Source organism: Vipera ursinii, assembly GCF_947247035.1.
Source record: "Vipera ursinii genome assembly, chromosome: 1".
Taxonomy (NCBI): Eukaryota; Metazoa; Chordata; class Lepidosauria; order Squamata; family Viperidae; genus Vipera; species Vipera ursinii.
Window position 1 is genome coordinate 196,415,169 of NC_139512.1, and position 21,752 is coordinate 196,436,920.

Here is a 21,752-nt window from a genome sequence, read left to right on the forward strand (position 1 = left end):
ACTTAATTAAAGACAATACTGTAGCTGTAGGTCATTACTGTAATTACACTGCTGACTATGTTATTGTTCTTGGTTGTAATACCCTGCTGGATTTGAATTTGATAAGGCAGCTCATCAAACTGCATATTTCAATTTAAGTAAGGCTTAACTATTTTCTGCAGCAGTGTTCTTTTCTGATATATAGATTATAGTTGAAGGCATAATTCATCACAAGTTTGTATTGGGCTTCCCCCGGAGTACATTGATTTGTGGAGGTGGAGTGACTGTTTTTAGCCCTTGATGTGCTACTGAATTGTTTATGAATGTATTCTAGAAGTCAGAAAAAATGCCACAAAAACAAATTGCCCTCCCATATCATTTTGAACCAATCTTTCACAGTCATATTATTTATGGCGAATGTGAGGAATATCTGTATTGAGCTTTCCTTAAAAATATTTGTAAGAGTATTAAAAGCAATGCATGTGCATTGTTTAGTAGAGAAACATTCAGACAATGAATGTTTGTATATAGAAACAACTAGATTTATGTGCCACTGAAAAACAAGTTTACAGAGGAGACTGGTTGAGCTAGCAAATAATTTACATTTTAAGGTATTTCCATGCAGTTCTGCTGATACTATATTATGTGTTCATTTATTATGTTAATGTACTATCACAATCTAAGTCATTAGGATTAGTCCAGCAGTTCACATCTGTGATAAGGGAGCCATAATGGACTGAAGCAGTTTTTATCCTTCCATATACTTGTCTATGTATGAGAATTTTTTTTTTGCGTGTGTATATGTTTCTGTGTGGGTGTGTATTGCTTCAACCTGAGGCCTTCTATATTTATATGAGGCATTCCAAAATTCATCTTAACCTGGGAAGCTGAAAGGGAAAATGGAGGGTTAATGACAAAGAAGACTAATCTAGTACCCCTTTGCAATCAAAGTCTGGCACTGCATTCTTAGAAAATGTAGCTATACATAGGGGTACCACTAAAAATCACCTGGAAGCTTCAGCTGGTCCAGAATGCAGTGGTGTGGGCAGTGATAGGTATGATTCATTATGCCCATGTTGCACCTCTATTTTGTGAGTTCTGCTAGTTGCCAGTTTGCTTCTGGGTATGATTCATGGTGCTGGTCACAACGTGTATGCTCTAGATGGCGTAGGCCTGTTTACTTGAGGGACCATCAATCTCCTATAGCATCTGTCCAACTGGGTTCAATCTGGTAGGGTTGGTATGCACTAGGTTCCATTGATTAAATAATGGAATCTCTCGGGATCTTCTTGTAACAGCACCTGCCCTCTTGAATGACACCCCAGCCCCAATCTCCCCATATAGATAACTTACATTTCAAAGTTCCTTAAAAACCTGGTTCTTCATCCAGGTTTTTGGAGAGGACAACTAATATTCCTTTCTTTCTTTCTGTTTCCCTCTTGGTTTTTCTTTTTGCCATGGTTGTTTTTTTTTGTCTTGTGTTGTTTTTGTGTTTTTATATTGTTGTTTTAAAATGTTTTAACAATTGTAAGCCACCCAGAGTGTTGGTGGCATATAAATTTAATAACAATTAGTAGTATTATGCTGTCAGAACCTCATTAGGGTCTCACTTCTAAGCCAGAACTGAATACTTTTCTTTCCTGGTTTTTATAACAGTGATTCAGGTGCTTCTTGTTTCATTAATACTGTGCTTGTTGGTTCTGAGTACTTTGAGTGTAATATATACACATTGTTTTAAGTTATTATATCTACTCTTCCTCCAAGGAATACAGGATTACATGCATGCAGACTGTTTCTTTTATTGTACTGTATAGCTCTGTGAAATTAGCTTGTGCTGAGAATCAATGTTTTGACCTTTGTAGGAGAAAATGTGTTGCCTTGTTTTACCCAAATTTCCATTTTGATTGCATTTAATACATAAGAAGAAGCAATGCTTAGTGAGATGTAATGTAACTGAGAATACCCCATGCATGTGCCCCAGGACCTAAAAAGTATCAGCACTGAAGTCAATCATTCAAAAATAATAATCTGATGGTTTGTTGAACAACTCATTGTGCTGGACCATAACCAGTGGATGGGTTCATACGTAGCTCTAAATCAAAAATAAACAAGCAAATACATTAGAATAGAATGGGGAATCAGCCAATCATATACTTGCAGTTGCGTTGTTTACTAGTCCTCATGTAAAGACTGGACTTCATTTGTTCGTCGCAGTTTTTAGACCAGCTGATGCATTCTGGCTATATAAGCAGAAAATGCACACAAGCCCTCATCAGCAAGACATGAGCAATGCACATTCTTCATTAGCACTTGCTACAGCTTCCACAAGGAGAGACTGGGGCAGTGTCAATCCCTTGGTTGAGTCAGATCTTTAGTAGAACCCTGGAACTGATCTCCTCTTTGTCCAGTTGAATATAATTTATTTTTATTTATTTTATTTAATTGGATTTGTATACTGCCCTTTCCCGAAGGACTCAGGGCGGTTAACAGGGTAATTAAAACAAGAAATACAAAAATTAAAAACAATTAAAAAGATTATAACAGTCCCTGAAAAAGTAAAAAAACCCAATTAAAATTAGAATTAAAATTCTCAGCCTGGGCCAGAGAGCTCGAAGAGCCAGGTCTTCAGGTCCTGGCGGAATGAACGGAGGTCGGGGGCAGTCCTCAGCTCCACGGGCAGCTGGTTCCAGAGGGCAGGTGCACCCACTGAGAAGGCCCTCCCCCTGGGTGTTACCCGCCGGCAATCTTTTACCGGCGGCACCCTGAGAAGACCCTCCCTGTGGGAGCGCACTGGACGAAGGGAACTTGATGCTGGCAGCAGGTGTTCCCTCAGATATCCCGGACCCAAGCCATTGAGGGCTTTATAGGTCATTACCAGCATTACCAATGCTCTTCTTTTTCCTATTCTGGGGCTGTGAATGCTTTCTTCATTAAATATCCACATCTCTACCTCTTCGCCCTCACTTCCTTGCATTCATCTGTCCATGCTGTTGATTCTTGGCTGTGGTCTTGGACCCCAGACATCATTTAATCAATTCCCCTCCTCATGTAGGAAATCTTGTCACCGTGTGCCAATATAGGCAGCTTGCTTTATGCATATCTCTGTGTTTCACGGTTTCTGGCACTGAGATTATTAGTGTGGTTGAAATCACAGCAGGTTGGATCAAAAAGCAGTCCTTTTTCTCTGCTGGGATTTCAGCAAAGAGACAATGTTTATAATTTTTTTCCAATAGAAAATTGATTGCAACTAAGAGGATACTTGGCCTGCAAGCTGGGAATTATTGTATCATATGATTAAATGAAAGCTTACCTTGTTATAAGGTAACTAGACATATCCCAATAGAACAGAGACAATGTTTGATTAAGCCAGATTTTCCTACTTTACATTCAAGGAACAAATTAAAGAATAATTGAGATCCTTTTCAGATCTTTTAGAAGCTGAATATATATAAAGCCTCAGCTCCAGGTGGCAAAGCAATTAGTTGATGAATAAAATGAACAGTACTGTCATTTGTCAGATGTTTAAATTCTGCAGATAGGTTAACGTGTTCCTTAAGCCAAATAAACAGTGATGTAGCAAACAATGAACTCCTCTGAGAAAGAGAAGCAATGTAAAATTTGCCCTGCAACCATTTAACCAAAGAAGAAGTCACCAAATTAATGGTTTGTTCACTTAAGGCAGGTTTGCCATATTAAAGCAGAAATTCTTAAATAAATGAGTTAATGGCTTTGGAGTATTATTGATAGGTCTCCCCTAAATTCCTTTCAGAGTATAAAGCAATTCCCCCCAACTTGGTAGACTGGGCACTGTAACCACTGTAACTACTTCTACAACTCTGCTCTTGAACTTAATTTTCTCTGACAGGACTAGGAAGTTGGTCCTATCCATCTCTAGAGGGTGTGAGGTTGGAGAAAAATAGTATATAGAAATACTATGTATTACTGATATAGAAATATATATCGGGGATATAGTCTGGGAAAGAAGATACAAATGAAAGAAGATTGTTCATACTTAATATATGAACAAATGACATTTTAAACACATTTAAAAACTTTATTTAAAATACAAACAAAAAAGCCAAAACCCCGTAACCCTATTTCATCACTTAAAATTACAAGAGTTTTGAATTCCTGAGTTTGGCTGAATTTTACCCTTCTTATTTGGAGGTACTGTTTCGATATATGATCAGCACATGGTAGCAATGTTGGATATGTATTTCTCCCTGCTATAGCGGAAATTCATAAGCTGTTTTAAATTTCCCAGAATTTAAAAAGAAGGTTGGGGTGGGGGAGGAGGAATAGCACAATTGTTCTAAATTCTATTTTGTAAGGATAGTTTGGCTTTTCAAAGACTGTGCATCAGTAGTCTAAAATATCAATGTGTGCATTTTTTATACAAGCTGGGTCACTTATTTATGGAGTCATACTATGCCCTGGTTCACTTTCAAGTCTGTTTTATTTACCCAGATAATTAGCAAAAGAAAAGGAAGAAAATTTATCATTGTTACAATACTAGGAGAAGGTTTTGGCTACTCTTGTTAGAAGTGCCAACAGTTTGATCCCTCCCTTCTAGCTGTTTCTTTAACAGCAAATTCATTTACAGTAATTAAGAGGTGATACTTTACCTCCAAGTCTTCCTCTTTTGAAACAAACATGCAGCCCATGCATAGCTGACACTTGTTCATCATGGACATAGACAGTATTTTTTCCTCTCTCCTGTAAACCTAATTAATACATATCTTATACTACATACATTTTCTAATAGGCAAAGATGAAATTCTGGAGCAGAGGCACAATTTATTTCTTTATTAAAACAAGTTTATATAGTTGCCCAGCTCACAATAGATGATTCTGTTTGAATAAGATATTAAAAAACTTTTTAGGCGATATGGAGACACACTTAGCACCATTGTTCAGGAGTCAAAGAAGAGCTGGATGGTCTGCCTCCTGCCTACCCATCTCTCTCTCTCTCTCTCTCTCTCTCCATCCATCCATCCATCCATCCATCCCTTTATTTAAGTTGGTATAGGCCATTCCACTCTACCAGCCAACATAGTGGAATAAAATACCTCTAGCCTCTAAGCAGAATCCACCCTGTACATCTTCCCCAAACTAGAGATTTCCAATCCATTGGCTTTCCTTTCACAAAGTCTGGCTTGAATTCTTCTAAGATTGGGATAAGGCTCTTCCCCACCTCTGGCCCATCTCATGTTCATGTAGGGAACATTAGTGGCATTTTTCCACTATCACTATCAAATTTCTCATCCTCTAAACCTTCTATAAGAGTCTTCTTCTGTATAAGTCTCTCCCAGTTACTTTTAGAGTCTTTAGCCACGCTGTATACCACTGCTCTACTCATTCTACCCTCTAATGTTCTCCTTTTCTTAATTTCCATTCCTTTTGTGTCCTTCAATCTCTACATTTTTCTTCCTTTCACACTTCACTCCTTTCTCCGCATACTTTCTCTGTCCTTCACCTTCTCTGCTCTTGCAGTTCTTCCACTGACTTGCTTCCATGAAGGATTCGTCCCAGAGATTCCGCTACCTGTTTTTCTCATATTATATGGAAAATATATAGAAGTAAATGCAATTACATATTCAGTTTTTATTTAAGATAATTATATTGCTTCCAGCCTCTGAAACCTAGTCTGATTCTGATTGGAATCACTGAAGGGGGATGCCAGCGATGGACTTTAATGGCATCCTCCTGTCCTTATCCAATCAGAGATAGGTCAACAATGTACATAAGAACAAATTCAAATACAGTATATATCTTTGAAAATGAGTGCTGTGCTAGAGTCGGCAGTGATAGGTAGCCTCTATATTTGGACTACTTTTGCAAGATGCTTAACTTCATGCTATCTTCTGCTATTTACCAAGGGAATTATATATATACGAGCCAGACTTTAAAAAGAACTTTACATTCCAGTGAATTCTAGTTTATTCAAAAGCTATCACCTGTGGAAATAATAATAAAAAAACTCAGTTGGAATCACTATTGAAAGATCTTAATTGTCCTACATAATTCATTTTTATCTTTCTAAACAAGCATGTAGTAGCATGTGGAAAGAATTAGCTATTTGTTTTTGCAAAGGTGGATATCATTATGAAGGAAAAGAAGTAGGCTGCAAACCTATATGCTGTAGAGATTAGGATGCTTAAGCCCAATGGTTAAATATTAGAGGACAGGTGGCTTGTACTATGTGCAATAATTTCAAGGAGTTTATTTTTTGTTGTATTTGGAGTTTTGCTATTATTTTAGTGCCCTATTAGATTCTTATTCTGCCTTTCCATCTAAAGTGTATTCTCCAAATGGGTAACAGAAATAAATATAATACAAACTAATTAAAACCCAACAGAAAACACAACTCGCATAGTAAAATGATTATAAGCATAAAATTTAACACAAAAAAGACAATCAAAAGAGTGCATGATTTAATGAAATATGAATTGCCATTTATTTTGACTTGAAATCTTCCTAATTGTCTCACTCCCCATATAACAACTAGGTCTCTCACTATTGGAGAGGTAAAATATCCTAAATAATGCATCACATGAAATAGCAAATAATATCAGTGATATAAAGAGAGAGAGAGAGAGAGAGAGAGAGAGAGAGAGAGAGAGAGAGAGAGAGAGAGAGAGAGAGAGAGAGAGAGAGAGAGAGAGAAAACGAACAATATTCACCCTGAGAGAATTCACAATGACCTGGGCAGTTGACTAATCCCAAAGCAATTGGTTGGTTAATGCTTTTAGCTCTATTGAGCTCCTTCATGGAGAACTCCACTTGAAATGATGAATGCCTATCACACAGAAGCGTAGCTGCAGCTCAGCTGGACCCAGATTTGAGGAACAGGATCGCCTGTGTGGAAGACAATTGGAAAAAGTTCTCCTTTGGGATTGCAGGAGATGGTTCCTTCTTGACTTCTATTCATTTTCACTGGGCTTCTACAGGAAATATTCTGGGAGTAATTGCACCTTTTCAATGCAGAGCTGGAGAGGGGAAAAAAAAGCAAATTATGTATGTGCTGGCATTCTTTTTCTATTTTCTGAAGAAAAAACCCCCATTCTTTAATTTTTTTCTCTCCCTTTAATCTGAGACTAAAATTCACTTCAGGGCTCCAAACCGTAGGCATGCTTCATCTGTCTCGTATAATATGTGCCTTATTTTGCTTGATCCCAGATCATCTGTGGTGGCAATGGGATTAACACTATTTGACCTTCATGGCTCTGGAGGAACCATTGTGATGTCTCGGGTCAATAATTATGTGAACTTGGGAGGATTTGCCTGATGCACTATAACGCTTCTTTCTAGGCCATTCAGTGGCTTTCAAGTTCTGTTTGCTCACAATTTCAACTTATAAAAGTCGGTATCTATTATCCTCCAGTTCTGAGATTCTCAAACTTTGTCACAATAAATTAGCTAACCCAGACTGAAGAAGCAGTTGTCTGAACCACCTCACATGTAACTAAAACAAAAGGACAGATTGTCCTGAATGGTGCAGCCTTGGGTTCATTCCCTTTTCTACCATCCAGACAAGGGAGACAAGAAAGGAGCTCCATGGAAATCAACCCAGAAAGATACAGAGACGGTCTGACACATTTGATCTCTGAGCCTCAGTAAGTGGAGCTTCTTATGATACTAACAAACGTATTGATAAATGTAAGAATGCGCTTCAATTAGACTCAGAACCTGCTACCTTATTCAAGGATTAATCTTGAACCTACTGATGCCTTTTCCATCTCACTTGTGAAGTCTGCAGCACTGAAAATATATACAGAAATTGGAGTACACATCATCCCCTCATTGCATTGACCCAAAGTGGATAAATTAGAACTAGGGTTCCCCCCCCCAAACATACAGTAGAAATAGAGAGGAGATATTTTTTTCTTTTTCTTTTTTTAAGGGATAGCCCAGTCTTGCTTAGAAGGAAATCCACATCACTCTTGATATCCAGAAAGTCACCCTTTCCATCAAGCAGTCCCTCTCATTCTACTATTAAAACACAGCTAGCATTGATTATGCTGTTCCACATCCATTAGGATGCCAGGTTGTTTACAAGTTTATAGAACTTGCAAGTTTCTGACAGCCAATCAGTGTTCACTTTTCCAGGCCAATTGTTTAGCACAGAGAATGATCAACTAATCAGTTCTTCATTGTGAGCCTATATCTCCTTGTGTCCACTCAGATTCACAGCAAAATGAATATCCCTCTCTCATTCAATCATATACACTTACAAATAAAACAAACTTTAATACAAGAAATTGAGATTGCCAATGTTTGTGCGATCACTATAGCAGCATGCTCCCACTAAACCTTAGTCTGGTAAGATAGAAATTCTTAGTTTTTAGTTGTCACACCATCACCCTACTCCACCCTATCCTAACAGATTCCGATGGGTTTGAAAGGTAGGGTGAAATATCTCACATTATGATATATACTCAGGAAATATATTTATTACTATGAAATGGGATCTCTCCATTTACCCAAAAGTTCAAGACTGCAACTAAGCGATGGTAAGACAGGTGCTGCAAAGATGAGGTATATGTCATAGCTGATGCATTAAGCAGAGGACATATGACAGTGAACTCAAGGATCTGAATGGAGGAAGCCAAGTAGCAGGGTCAAGATAATAAAGGTGGGGTACAAACAACAAACAAACAAACAAACAAATAATATCCACCCCTGTAGTCCACTCCTAGTCATACTCTAGTCTAGAATGCTGGTGTCAGTCATCCCAACTTGGTCAGTTTGAAATGAAAGATGCTCAGACCCATTATACTTTACTAAAGCCAAGTTGTTACAGAAGAAGCAAAGCTGGATCTGGAATTTTCAAGCCCAAAGTATATGGTTAGCATTCTCTTGTTCCCACCTTCTCCCCTGGTTATCAACAAGTGTCCAATTAGGTGCTAACAAATTGTTTGGGTAACAGTCCCTATCTTCCTGGGCTGGATGGTTCTGCATTCCATAATATGACCTTGGTAATGGCTGGCAGCTCTCACGGGACAGTCCAATGCTTAGTTTTGATTCATCTCACATTAACCCTTCCTCATCCCATCCCACAGCTCTCCGTCCCTGTTTCGCATGGCAGGCTGACAGCAGGAAATGCACAGCGTAGCAGGATGGCGGTCTTGACAGCAGACAACTCTCTTTGAGTTCTGCGTTTCTGAAAACAGGCCATTAAAAAACAAAACAAAACAAATCTGAAATGTGACTAGTTATTAAAATGGAAAACTCCTCAGGAGCGGCCAGAAGTACCCATTGAGTCTTCCACTTGAGGTAAAGACAACTGATGCAGCACATCTGAACGATGCAAAGGAAGGGAAATGATCTAATTGCATATGGCACAGCACTTGTATTTCTGAAGAGGCTCATAGCATATTAAATCTTGAGCTAAATTTATCATGTGCAGATCACAAATCCATGGGCAAAACCAGGCCATAAAGCATTCAGTACATTCAAAAACCATCCTATGAGAAGCTGCCTTTGTTTTAATTTTATATTCAGAATTTGAGACATGCATTTTCGGTAGGCAGACTTTAAAATTTAAGGAATTAACTTTGTATTTTGTTGTACACCCTGAGATTCACCATCAGAGTATAAGACCCATAGTTAGAGTTAAAGAACAAACCACATTATGGCTTTGCACAGTATATGCCCCAGTCTGCTCCAAAACTGGTTCCAAAACTTTATACAAGCACAAGAACATAAAGTTTATAAAACAAGAACATAAAGTTCCGAAACTTTATGAATGGTTTTATCTATACGTTATATATTTATACTATGGCCTGCATTTCCAGGACTAATTTATTTGGGCACATTTCATGGTATCTTGACTGTTTGGCTTCAACCATAATTTAGAAGCCACAATGGTTAGGTTTCCACAACATACTAAGATTTAATACATTGGTTGTATTAAATAAAGGGGCAAATCATTTTCAGCTCAAATTCAGTTATTCTAAATACATAATACAGCAGCATACTGCAACATAGGACATGCAAAGGACCTGTTAAGGTTCTTTATCTTCATGTGCTTTCATCTGGTCATGCAGTGTCCCATTTGAATCCATTTTAAATCTTTCCTATGCCACAATTTTGCTTTCTTCTCCCCTTGACTCATTGGAAGGGGGAAAAAACCCCATAACAGATTTCAGAAACCAGTTATAAGTAACTTCCACTTCAACATGGCATTTCATTGCTCCCGAGTCTCTAGATAATTTTGGGGGTTTTCTTCAATGGCCATGTTAATATGCTGTCTTTCCAGTCTTACTATAGAGAGAAATATAGTAACAGTAACAAGGCTGCTGATTGGCTTGGTTCTTATTGCTTTAGTATAGAGCAACTTTAAAAAGTGATAGGTGGATTCCCCTGGCTTCACGGCCCTATCCACTGACTGTCATCTGCTGGTGAGAAAAGTAGCCACTCAATCACTGTCTTTCATGGTAGGACAGGGTGAGGCCTGAAGGAGAATATGGGGGGCGTAAGGATGCTATGTAGAAATAGTTGACTGACATGTCGTAAGTGTGGAGGAAAGGTTGCAAGAAACACTGAGGGTGTGGTCTCCCACATTACTCCTGCCTGTCCTCTAAGCTTGAGAACTGTCAATCAGGCTAACAGGCATGTAGGAAGACGGCATAGTGAAGTAGGAGTGAGTGAGCTCAGGGTTGATGGCAAATTGCTACGGTTGGTGTCGATAAGTAAGTAAATGGCATAGGAATTTGCAAAATGAAGTCACACTCTCAGAGTAACAGAAATGTTTTAAAATACCGTCATATGAAGCCCTATCCTGTAATGCATTATTTGGTGACAAAACCAGTAATATACACCTGGAAAAGCATGGTTCTTTTTCCTGATTTAAATCAATCTTTTGTGAAGCACATGACAAACTTTCTCTGAAGAGAGCACGTATAAATGAAAGTCCAGCAACCTTTTAAGAGAAGAGTAAACCTGTATTCTCTTTCAGAAGTGAATTAAACCCTTTGTACAGGAGCTTCTAGGACACCTGAAAAGTATTTTGGAAAATGCCACTCATGCATAACACAGGCAGGCAGGCAGACAGGCAGACAGACAGACAGACAGATTACCTTTGCAGAAGCAAAAAATCAATCTCTTTGTAGCACAAGCTAACCAATAGAAGAATGCACTGCAACTGGAGGGGAGGGAATGTGCCCCAAGCAGCTATTATAATCCCAATTCCTGTTTATGTCAATAACAATATTGTGGATGAAGGCTGCCAGATTGTGTCAGAAATTTTGTTGGAAGAAATGGGAAAACTCTAATGGAACTAAAGATGCCTTTAAATTGCTGTGAACTGGGGATAGGCAATATCATGAGGATATGCCATTTAGAAATTGCTGATTAGCCATGTTGCAGTGAGTGGGATGTGAGGACGGGTCCATGGTCAGGTTGAGTAACAGCACTGAACGAGATATACCAATCGCCCAACTTTGAATAAAGCCAGCTTCTAATTTTGTACGATCATTTCTGCTAAAGAGGGGAGTGCCTACTCACATCGCAACTCTTTTAATCTTCTCTGCTTTCCTCATAAGCTGACAGCTATCCAGATTTTTAGCCTGTGGTGTGTGTGTGTGTGTGTTTTAATGCTTATATCACTGTAATAGCAGTTTTGCATTTATTAATCGCCAGGTGTTTGCTGATTGCTAATTGAGAAGTTTTGTTTTGACAAAGACAGGATGTAGATCAGTGCTGGTACTGTATTTTTTTTTTGTCAAGTGTTGCTGCAGACAGTAAGGGACCTGAAGGGACTCTTAGTGTCCTTGTTGTAGAATTGATGTTCCATGTTTTCCTGCACCCCCATTCTGCTGCCTAAGGCTCTCACTCCTCTTCTCTCCCTTTTTCTCTTGCTGCTCTTTCTCTCTGTTGCTTCTCGATTGAAACCACACGGGAGCAGTGTGGGCTTGCCTTTGAGAAAGTCTGCCTCTCTCTCTCCTCTCTCTCTCTTTTCTCTCTCCCCCTTCCCTCCATCAGTGACTGAACTTATCTGTCAAAAGGTGTCTCAGTCTGAGATAAAAGGACCAAAAGTGATGACAAGGAGAATATTTCACAGAATACCCATCATTCACATGGCAAATGCCCTTTTGTGAGAAACTAGGTAGTTATTGGTAAAGGCTGGTCAGAAAATCCTCTTCTGTTGAATGAACTAATGGATGAAGCTGTCATTTGCTACTTCTAGGACTGAATAATGCACAGAAAAGAAGATATTATGATGAGTCCATTAGCCCTAATCAAATTGAAAATAGAAATTGCTTCTTTTTTTTGGTTTTTTTTTTGTACCAAACAGTTCTATCTTGAAGGAATCTTCAAAACTTGATGGGGTGATTTCCAACTGTGAATACCTTGGCAAGGATTGGGAAGTAGGTGAGTTATTAGCAATTCAACTGTTTAGTATTCAGGACTGATCTGTAGAACTCGAAAGATCCAAAATTGTACCTAGGTTTTGGGTTTGAATGTATCTCATAAAAATGTTACTTGCGTCTATAAAAATCTAGGCCAGTCAAGATTTCTTAGCTGGCCCCACCAAGCAGGAATACGATGTGGTGAAATGGCATTTAATCCAGGATAATATGCAATGGTTATATACACTTTTTCTAACTAGCTTCAGTGAACAATTGGGTGACCATTCTTTTTTTTCTACCTCTCCTATAGAAAAAAGATTGTATCCAGTATTGTTCCTCTGCTGATGAAAGATATTTGATTCAAGGAGGCAATATTCAGTGAGATAGGAAAGGAGAAGACTTTTCTTAGTTTCCAGTCCCTCCTTCAGCTCTCACGACTAACTTCTATGTTGTCCAAAGAGTTTTGCTGTCCTCCTGGATATGCATGTTTGAGAGAAGGAACTGGCTAAACTTGCTTTTCTTCCTGTTTGACTAATGAAAGTTTCTCCAGATCAAAGAGCATTCTCTCACTGGAGAGAGGTCACATAATATTCCTTGTTATACCTATTTGAAAGGCAGAGGCTATGTATGATGTACTCCTAAAGGTAATTTCAACCCACCCAGAACAATATCTCTGAATCCTTTATCTACATTTTCAGTTTTATGACTTTAAGTGTTTTGCTAAAGTGTATAATGGAAATTGTTTTTCAAAATATGTTCATTCACTAGTGGTTGAAGCAAAGCAAACCAAAATGAAAAGGTCCAGGCAGTGGCGTTTATCTTAATGGTAGTGGCAAATTACAAAACAATTGCTAAGTATGAAGATATTCTTGCACCAATGAGTTATTAATTTTTCCCCCCAAAAAATGTATTAGATTTATATCTCATCTTTTCCTTTGTGAGCTCAAGGTTGCATATATGGTGTTCCCTGTTCCCACTTTGCTTCAGTCCTTTGAGGGTTGGGCTGAGAGAGGCCAGCGGTAGGCAACCTTGGCTCTTTTATGACTCATGGACTTCAACTCCCAGAATTCCTGAGCCAGCATAGCCAAGGTTGCCTACCCCTGGGCTAGGCCGTCAGAGAGCAACTGACCCAAAACCTGCCAAGTGAGCTTCTGCAGCCAAGGATAGGCTTCAGCCAGGATTTCTCTCATTCAGGTCAAACATGTAATTGAAAAGCCTTTGACTCTATTTGGGCCATGATTCAGATTTGGAATTCTTCATAAGTTCTAGTTAATTTACTCATCACATTGTGCATTAGAGTACTTTGGTTCACTTTAAATGTCAGTGACAGAATGTTCTGGGAAATGGAGATATTTTCCCATATTGATTTTTTGAATATTTAGGTTTTGGTGTCAGATTTGTCTCCATTTTTTATTTTTTTATTTAGTGATCAACTTGTTTATTGCATGTGCAGGACAGTAAACCATGGTTGATACTTGATGGCATTTATTATACTGAAAGCAGGCGGATATATGAACAGTAAAGATGGGCATGATGACATTAAATCCTATTAGTGACAGAATCAGCTTCTCTTTTTCTAAGAGGAATCATACTTTTGAAAATACGACGCAGTACCATACAATAAACACAAAATGTTAGTGAGTCGCAGGTTTTGACTGAGGTGTGAGCATCAATAACCAACTTCTACTCAGCTTCAAGACCTTGAAGAGCAGGGGCAAGGAATCTCTTGGCATGCAGGAAAGCTATAACGCACAAGCAGTGTGTTTAAACTGCTGTGGATGTGAGATTGACCCCTTACGCTCACAGAAGGCAATCGGTTGCTCTTTGCAACTTCGTTGAACTTGTAATAGCGATTCTCATTTAGCCTTTTTTGGGGAGTGGGTGGAGCTAGGGAGACTTTGGCCGAGCTTGACTGAAGTTCGAGCATTGAGATTCACAGCTGTTTTCTGGTCTCGGGATCCTGGAAGGAGCAAGAAAGATCAGCGAGACTCAGCCAGGTTATGATGGAGGACCCCATTCTCCCTAAGGAAAATAAGGGAATGTAGACTACATTAGAAAATTGACAAGCATCCTGGAAGAAACTAAGACCCACTCTTTCCACACTTTTGCCAAGAAAACTGCATGGATTCATCTACGTACGTAGACATCAGAAGCTGAGTTTAACTTAACTATTTTAGAGCTAGTAGTTTCAGTAACCAGGTAAAAGCTTGGCATCTCTGTGACAGTATTATTTGAACGGTGGCAGCTAAGAAGCTTTGGATGACAAGTGGAATTCTATTGTTTTCTCTTTCAGCTTTGTCCTATAGCAGATTACTCTTTGTATCAAGCTGACCTTGTTGATTTGTTGGTGTGTATTTTTGTGCCTCACTCAGCATAACATTCCACATTCCTGATGAAGTGGCAGCAGCCCATGAAAAGCTCACGCCCTAATAAATTGGTTATTCTTAACGGCACTACAAGATTCATTTCTGGTTGGCTGCAATAGACTGACAGAGTTTCTATTCCTTTAAGAGTTCAGGTTTTAAACAATGTTTACATTTCATATACCAGAAGAAAAATAATTAAATAAAATAAAGAGAAGAAAACAGAAAAATCTCAGACTTTTATATATGAATCAAAACTAATTTTTATACACACATACACACACATTTATGTGTGCACATTTAAGCACATTCACGATTAAGTTAGTAACAGTGAAAAGAGAAATTTAATATCAACTAAGGCACACAGTCCGCATTTCTAAATTGGCTTCCAGTCAGGATTACTAGTAGTAAAATGTATGTTTGTATATAAAAAAGGGAAATATTAAGTTTTTCTGGCCTTTGTGCAATGGATGGAGAATGTATCTATATTAGCGATCAAAGTACCCCCAAAATCAGTTTTGTGGACCTTCCATTATTTCCCAAACCAACTCAAGAGAACATGAACTTCTATAAAATCTAATAGATTTTTCAGAGCAAAATTAATATGGTATATAAGTTGCATTTTTTGCCAATGATCGTTAAATTACAACTCCAAAAATTTTGTAAACAATCATCTACCTATATTGCAGATTCCCTGCTTTGACATAATTTTCTAATAAAAGCCTTTATGTTTACAAGTTTGGATTTCGGCATAAATGTTAATTTAGTTCATATGATTTAAACCAGAGTTGGCATGCTATTACAGATCACACAATTCCTACAAATAAAACAGAAGCAAAAGGAGTGCCACACTTTCAGATAGGTAGACCGTAACACTCTCCAATCTATAAGCTGAATCAAATTTGCTAAATTCAAGATGGCCCATAAGGGCATGTTTCCAGCAGGCAAATCTCAACCCAAGAGAGATGTATCATGATATAAACATACATCTGGAAAGTTAAAATCTTCCCTGACTGACACTTGAAGCTTCCTAAGTGAAAACTAAAGGGGATAATATCCACTTTCCCAAACCTCCATGAAATACATTTTAGGGGTAGATTAATACCACATTTAGTATAAATTACCCATGGTGAAACACTCATTTTCAAAGTATTAACTTTACACCAAACACTCAGTTTAAGTGAGGCCCAGGGAATTTATTAATAGTAGATTAGGTCTTCACTTTGATACTTGTTCATTCCCTGGTGGTTCAGATTTATATAGCTAATTTGCAAAAAGAGGAGAAAATACAGGAGGCAGTATGAAGTTGTACAAATGGGGACATGAGACGAGTGTTGTACTTTTGAGTGATTAATGCTACACAGCAGGTCACCAACAGCAATGCCCTCTTCCATCCCTCAAATCTACCCCATAAAAGCCATGCCACGCTTCTCTGAAAAGCACACTGAAAATGTTTAAAACATGCCAGGATACTTCAAGCAAGTTGCTATGTTGTTGTTTACCCGGGAGCAAATGTAGATAAATTCAGAAGGATTTCCTTTCTACCGAGTATGGGACAGATTATGCTACATTAATTCAAGCAGCCCCACAAAGTACACATTCGTAAGGCAGCCCATTTCTCCCTCAAAGATCTTAATATTACTATTCCTACAAGACTCTCGGGGAATGTTTGAAGGGTCCCAGGAAACTGCAAGGTTGTTTACATTTTTGGTCTACCTGAAAGACCACCTGGAGATGCAAGTCAAGGGTTCTCAAATGAAGAGTGTCACAAGTATTAATAATGCTGGCACCCCATCATTTTAGCATATTGTGTGATAAAAGTACAGAGTTCAGAAATAACCTATGCTAGTGAAAAGACAGGGTGACATACTAACAATCACTTTTCTTTCTGGAAAGGAAATGGATTGCTACCAACAAGTCCCATAAAAGGAAAGTAAAATCCTCATTCATAAAAAGCTGAGCTAGACTATCACACTTAGACATAAGAAAGCCTTATTTATTTAAAAAATTGTGTGAACCCGCCTCTTGTGGTTTGTACCTTGGTGTTACATGTGCACTCAGCCATTTTCCTTTATTCAATTAACCTTGTGCGTTAGCATAGAGTGTGAACCCAACTACTACGATGTTTATATTTCCTTACTCAAGAAAGATGGAAAGTGTTTCTCTGTGTTGTGCATATCTACATAATGAGGAACTTTTTCTAGTTCACAAAGTGTTGGAAGATGTGAAGAACTGGGTCACAAAGGTTTGACAGGATCAATGCTTTTTGTGCAGCGCCATCATGTTTCATAATCTGAAGATCAAGGTCTTAAAAATGACTTTGGCACTGTTATCAGAAGGATTTTTTTTTTGCTAAACCTTGGATATTAGGCCTGAGATGAAAGCTACTGTCAAATACTGAAGACTTATAAATAAAAGAGAATTGCCAACTGACCTGCTTCCAAGTGCACATTCTCCATTATAGACTGTTATTTTATAAAACCAATTTCAAAGTAAATTTGAAGGCTCAAACAGATTTGATACAGTCATGTTCTCCTAAAATCAATGAGGCAGGGTTACCGTGAAAATTCAAGCTCCCATAATAATCAGGCCTAAATATAACTAATCTGGAGTGGAGCCAGACTACTTGAAGAACCACTAGGGCAAGTTGCAGGTCCCATCTATTCGGAAAGTACGTCTAGGGGGACCAAGAAAACTGTGGAGACTTCCTTCCTATGGAACCTTATTTCCCTGGATATGAGATTGGCCCCCATCTTGATACTTTTTCAGAAGGCCCTGAACATGTAATTTTGTGAATAGGCCTGGGGGCCCTGGGGTGATATGGACCTGATCATGTGGCTGGTTTGATTGTGCTTGTTGTTGTTTCAAGGGGGTGGATGGGCAGGTGGTTTAGAAGCACTGGACACCCCCCCACCCCAACCATTTTGTTTTCTTTTTCAAGTAACTTTATTTCCACTTGGTTTGTCTTTAGAAAAACTTTGATTTCAAAGCTGACATCAAGAAGAATGGTCATTCTGCTGGTGTCATTCTTATGTCACAGAATTGGTCAGGGATTGTGCTTGAGGGATTAGGGACTTGAAAAAAAAGCTCTGCTGAGTAAAATGTATAGGATTGTATTATTCTTCAGTGTCTAAGAGATAGAGAGATAATGTTTTCCACAATTTGTTGCTGTTAATAGTTGTGAAGTCGTGTCTGACCCATTGCGACCCCATGGACAACATTCCTCCAGGCCTTGCTGTCCTCTATCATCTTCTGGAGTCCATTTAAGCTCACACCTACTGCTTCAGTGACTCCATCCAGCCACCTCACTCTCTGTTGTCCCCTTCTTCTCTTGCCCTCAATCTTTTCCAGCATTAGGCTCTTCTCCAGTAAGTCTTCTCTTCTCCACAGAACACAATTCCACAATACACCAGGACAATTAGGAACTGCACCTTGAAGAGGAAAGCTGTGATGATTACTTCTGATCTTTCTTATTAATGCACATATGTAGACAGGCAAATATTCAAATGATTCATGGAGAGCATGGGATCATTTGCCTCCAGATCATTTTTGTTAAATGTCAGTCTTTGTTCCATTTAAGTGTCCTCCAAAAAAAAAAGACATAATGATTTAGACCTGTCACCAGAACAGTTCAATAAAAAGAGGCAACTTGTTTTATTTTGTAAGGAGCTGGAGAGGTTATTTTAGATCTCTCACTCGTAGCAGCCTTGCACATTTAATGATGGTTGTAATTTGCATAAGGAGCTGGCACCGCGGCAGAGAAGGATTAATACCACTGTCGGCAATAAGATGATCATTTCTGCACATGAGACAAGAAAGAGAAAGGGCTACTGTAAATAATGAGGCTGGTGAGGCTGCAAGAAGCATATAAAATAGAATATTAATTTTTCTTCAGTGGGAATAGCACATGACAAAAGCGAGGCTTTCTTCTGCTTGTTTGTTTATTGAAAATTCATCTCCACAGAGGCATTATGTTAAAATTTGCTCTCTGATGTTGGTGATTGCAGGATGCAGAGGGCCACTAGAGTATGTTCTCATTTATGTGCCTTGATCCAAATCTCCAATTACTGTCAGAGAGAGTTCTTGTTAAATATGGTAAGCTTTCTGGCTTCTAAGAGTATGAATATGTATTCTAGACTCCTGGGCCAAACCAAGAATGATTCTATGGACTGAGAACACTGGAATCGCTGGTGCAAAATTAATTAAATATCTAAAGAGGACATCATAAATAAAAACATTCCAGAAATACTGGGCTTTGGAGACAGTCAGATCTGGGAAGTAAAAACAGTTGGGTTTGAAGTTGTAGAAGAGATGCTTTATGAAGTACTTTTCAGTGTTTACAGAAGACCCAGCTAAGCCAAATCAAAGGAATCTTTGTCAGTCATTGGTTTTCTTGTTACAGGAAGCACGCAGACTCTGAGACTTGAATAAATGGAACCTCATTTCGCCTGTTGGGAAGAATAAACGCGAAACTCCATGAGTGACCTAAAAATAGAAAGAGAGACGAAGAAGAAAAGCCATATTTTTATTTCAAAAGAAAGCTTGGAAATGTCAGGAAATCAGTGCACAAACCTGTCCAATCTGTACCAAAGAGTAGAAATAAGATGAAAAAAACCCAGTTAGTTATGTGGCTAAAAACCTGAGACATTATCTATCAAAGAAAGAAGCAGTGGGCAAATATTGAAATATACTAAGAGAAAGATGATTCTTAACATTCAGAGTATCTTACAACAATTTAAAATCACAATTAAAGGGAACAATGATTCACCACTACCACAATGTATAAATTCAAAAAGACATAGACCATAGGTGATATATAAACTTTATAAAAAACAGCAGATAATTTGTAACAAATTAATGAGTTACAGATACCGTAGATTGTGCCCCATCTTTTTTAAACATATTTTTATTGAAACCTTTAAACAAGAAAGTACAAACTAATTCAAAGTAATATAAGGTAAGGAAGAAAAAAGAAAAAGAAGTCAAAGAAAGAGCAAAAAATGTAAGAAAAGAAAAATATTGGAGACAGAAAAGAAAAAAAAGTTTTAAAGAAATGGCTTCTGAAATTCTTAATAGCAGTTATAAGTACGGATATATTTTAACCTCTCCCTCTAAAGCAGGGTTTCCCAACTAGGGGTGCTTGCACCCCTGTGGGTGAGAGATGATATTCCAGGGGGTGCAAAAACTTGGCTTTTCAAAATTGTAGTGTATATGCATAATTCGTTGCTGTTATTTCAAACTTTTGTAAGTGGTGCGAGAATATATCAGAGGTGTTCCATGGGTCCTGGGTATAGAAAAGGGTTGGAGCTGCTGCTCCAAAGTTACATTATATTCCTTTTCTTTTTACAAACTTCTTTAATCATCAAAACCATAAATCACATTTTTTTCTTTTTATGCAAAAAGTCCAGATGAGGCTTTCAGTCCCCAATAAATGTAGATAATGTCTTTTTTCAAATGAAAAAAGTCAATTTATCAACTTCAGCAAAATCTGTCAACTTCCTCAACCACTCCTCCATAAAGAGTAGTATTGAATTTTTGCATCCCTGTACATATAGTAATCTCACCACAGTAATATTGAAATAATATTCCAGGGCTTTTTTCTAACCATTTTCCCATTAATCCTAAAAGAAAAAGTTTTGGATTCAATTGAATATTGATCTTTAAAATCCTCTGTATCAAAATATGTGCTTGGATCCAATTTTTTAAAAAACCTTTTTACATGTCCACTGAGCATGAAAAAAGTCTCTTCATGTTGTTCATATTTCCAAAATACATTTGAAATGTCTTTATACATTCCACATAATTTCTCTGTCCTCATGTACCCATGATACATCATTTTATAACAATTCTCTTTAAGATCATAACACAACGTAAATTTCAACCCTTTTAACCACATATTTTCCCACTGAATTTATTTCTGCACTATAAGCACTATTCTTAGTCCACCTTATCATATATTCTTTAACTTGTTCTTCCTCTGTTTTAAATTTCTACAAATTATACATTTAACAATTATGTTATTCATTATTATATAACTGTATTTCAAATTCTCTATACCACAAATGCTCCATACCATACCATACTTTGCTCCATACCATAAATCTTTTTAAATATTTTAAATCTTTCAATCTATAAATGGGAAAACTGTATCCTTCCGCTATTATTTATTCTCTTGTTATGATTTTAAATTCCTTTTAATAGTTTTTCAGTAAGTCCTGGTATGTCAGCCATCTTTGTCTGCCTGTTCTCTTCTATAATATGCTTCTTGAGTTGAGATCCATAAAGATGTTTTTTGGCACAACCTGGGTTTACGCTATTCCATATTCTCAATATGTGACACTATGGCCCATCCAATAAAATGATTTTTAAAGCCCACATTAAAGTTAACTTTATCTAACTATAAATATCCATGCCATCCCAAGCTCAGGTCATGATCTTCTATCTATCTCTTGTTTCTCAAAAACATCCATTCTTTCATCCAGATCAAACAACAAGTAACAAAATACAGAGCCAGAAAACCCAATCTTCCTCTTTCCTTTGCATCTTGTAACATTTTATATTTAACTCATGTTTTTCCCTTTACATATACACTTAGATATAACTTTTTTTCTATTGTTTAAATGTAACATCTGTTGTCAAAACAGCTATTTATCATTCTTGGCAAAATATTCATTTTTATCACAAGAATTCTTCATGACAGTAACAGTTTTAATTTCTCTTATCTTAATATGTCCTCTTGATGGACTGAACCATATCTTAACATTTTCTCCATCAGTTCTACCTGACTTTCTGATTTCATATTGGAAATGCAGATGCTGGTTTGCATGCTTCACTAAGGGTGATGTGTGGAGAGACCAATTCAGATTGTTAGTTATCTGCAACCCCAGATACTTAATACTGTTGACCACCTCTACATCTGCATCCTTGAAACTGAATGGAGTATTACTTTGCTGGCTCTTTCTAAAATCTACAGCGATCTCCTTTGTTTTATTAACATTTAGAACCAGGTTACTTTTATTGCACCAGTCCTCCAGAGCCTTCACTTCTTCCCTACAAG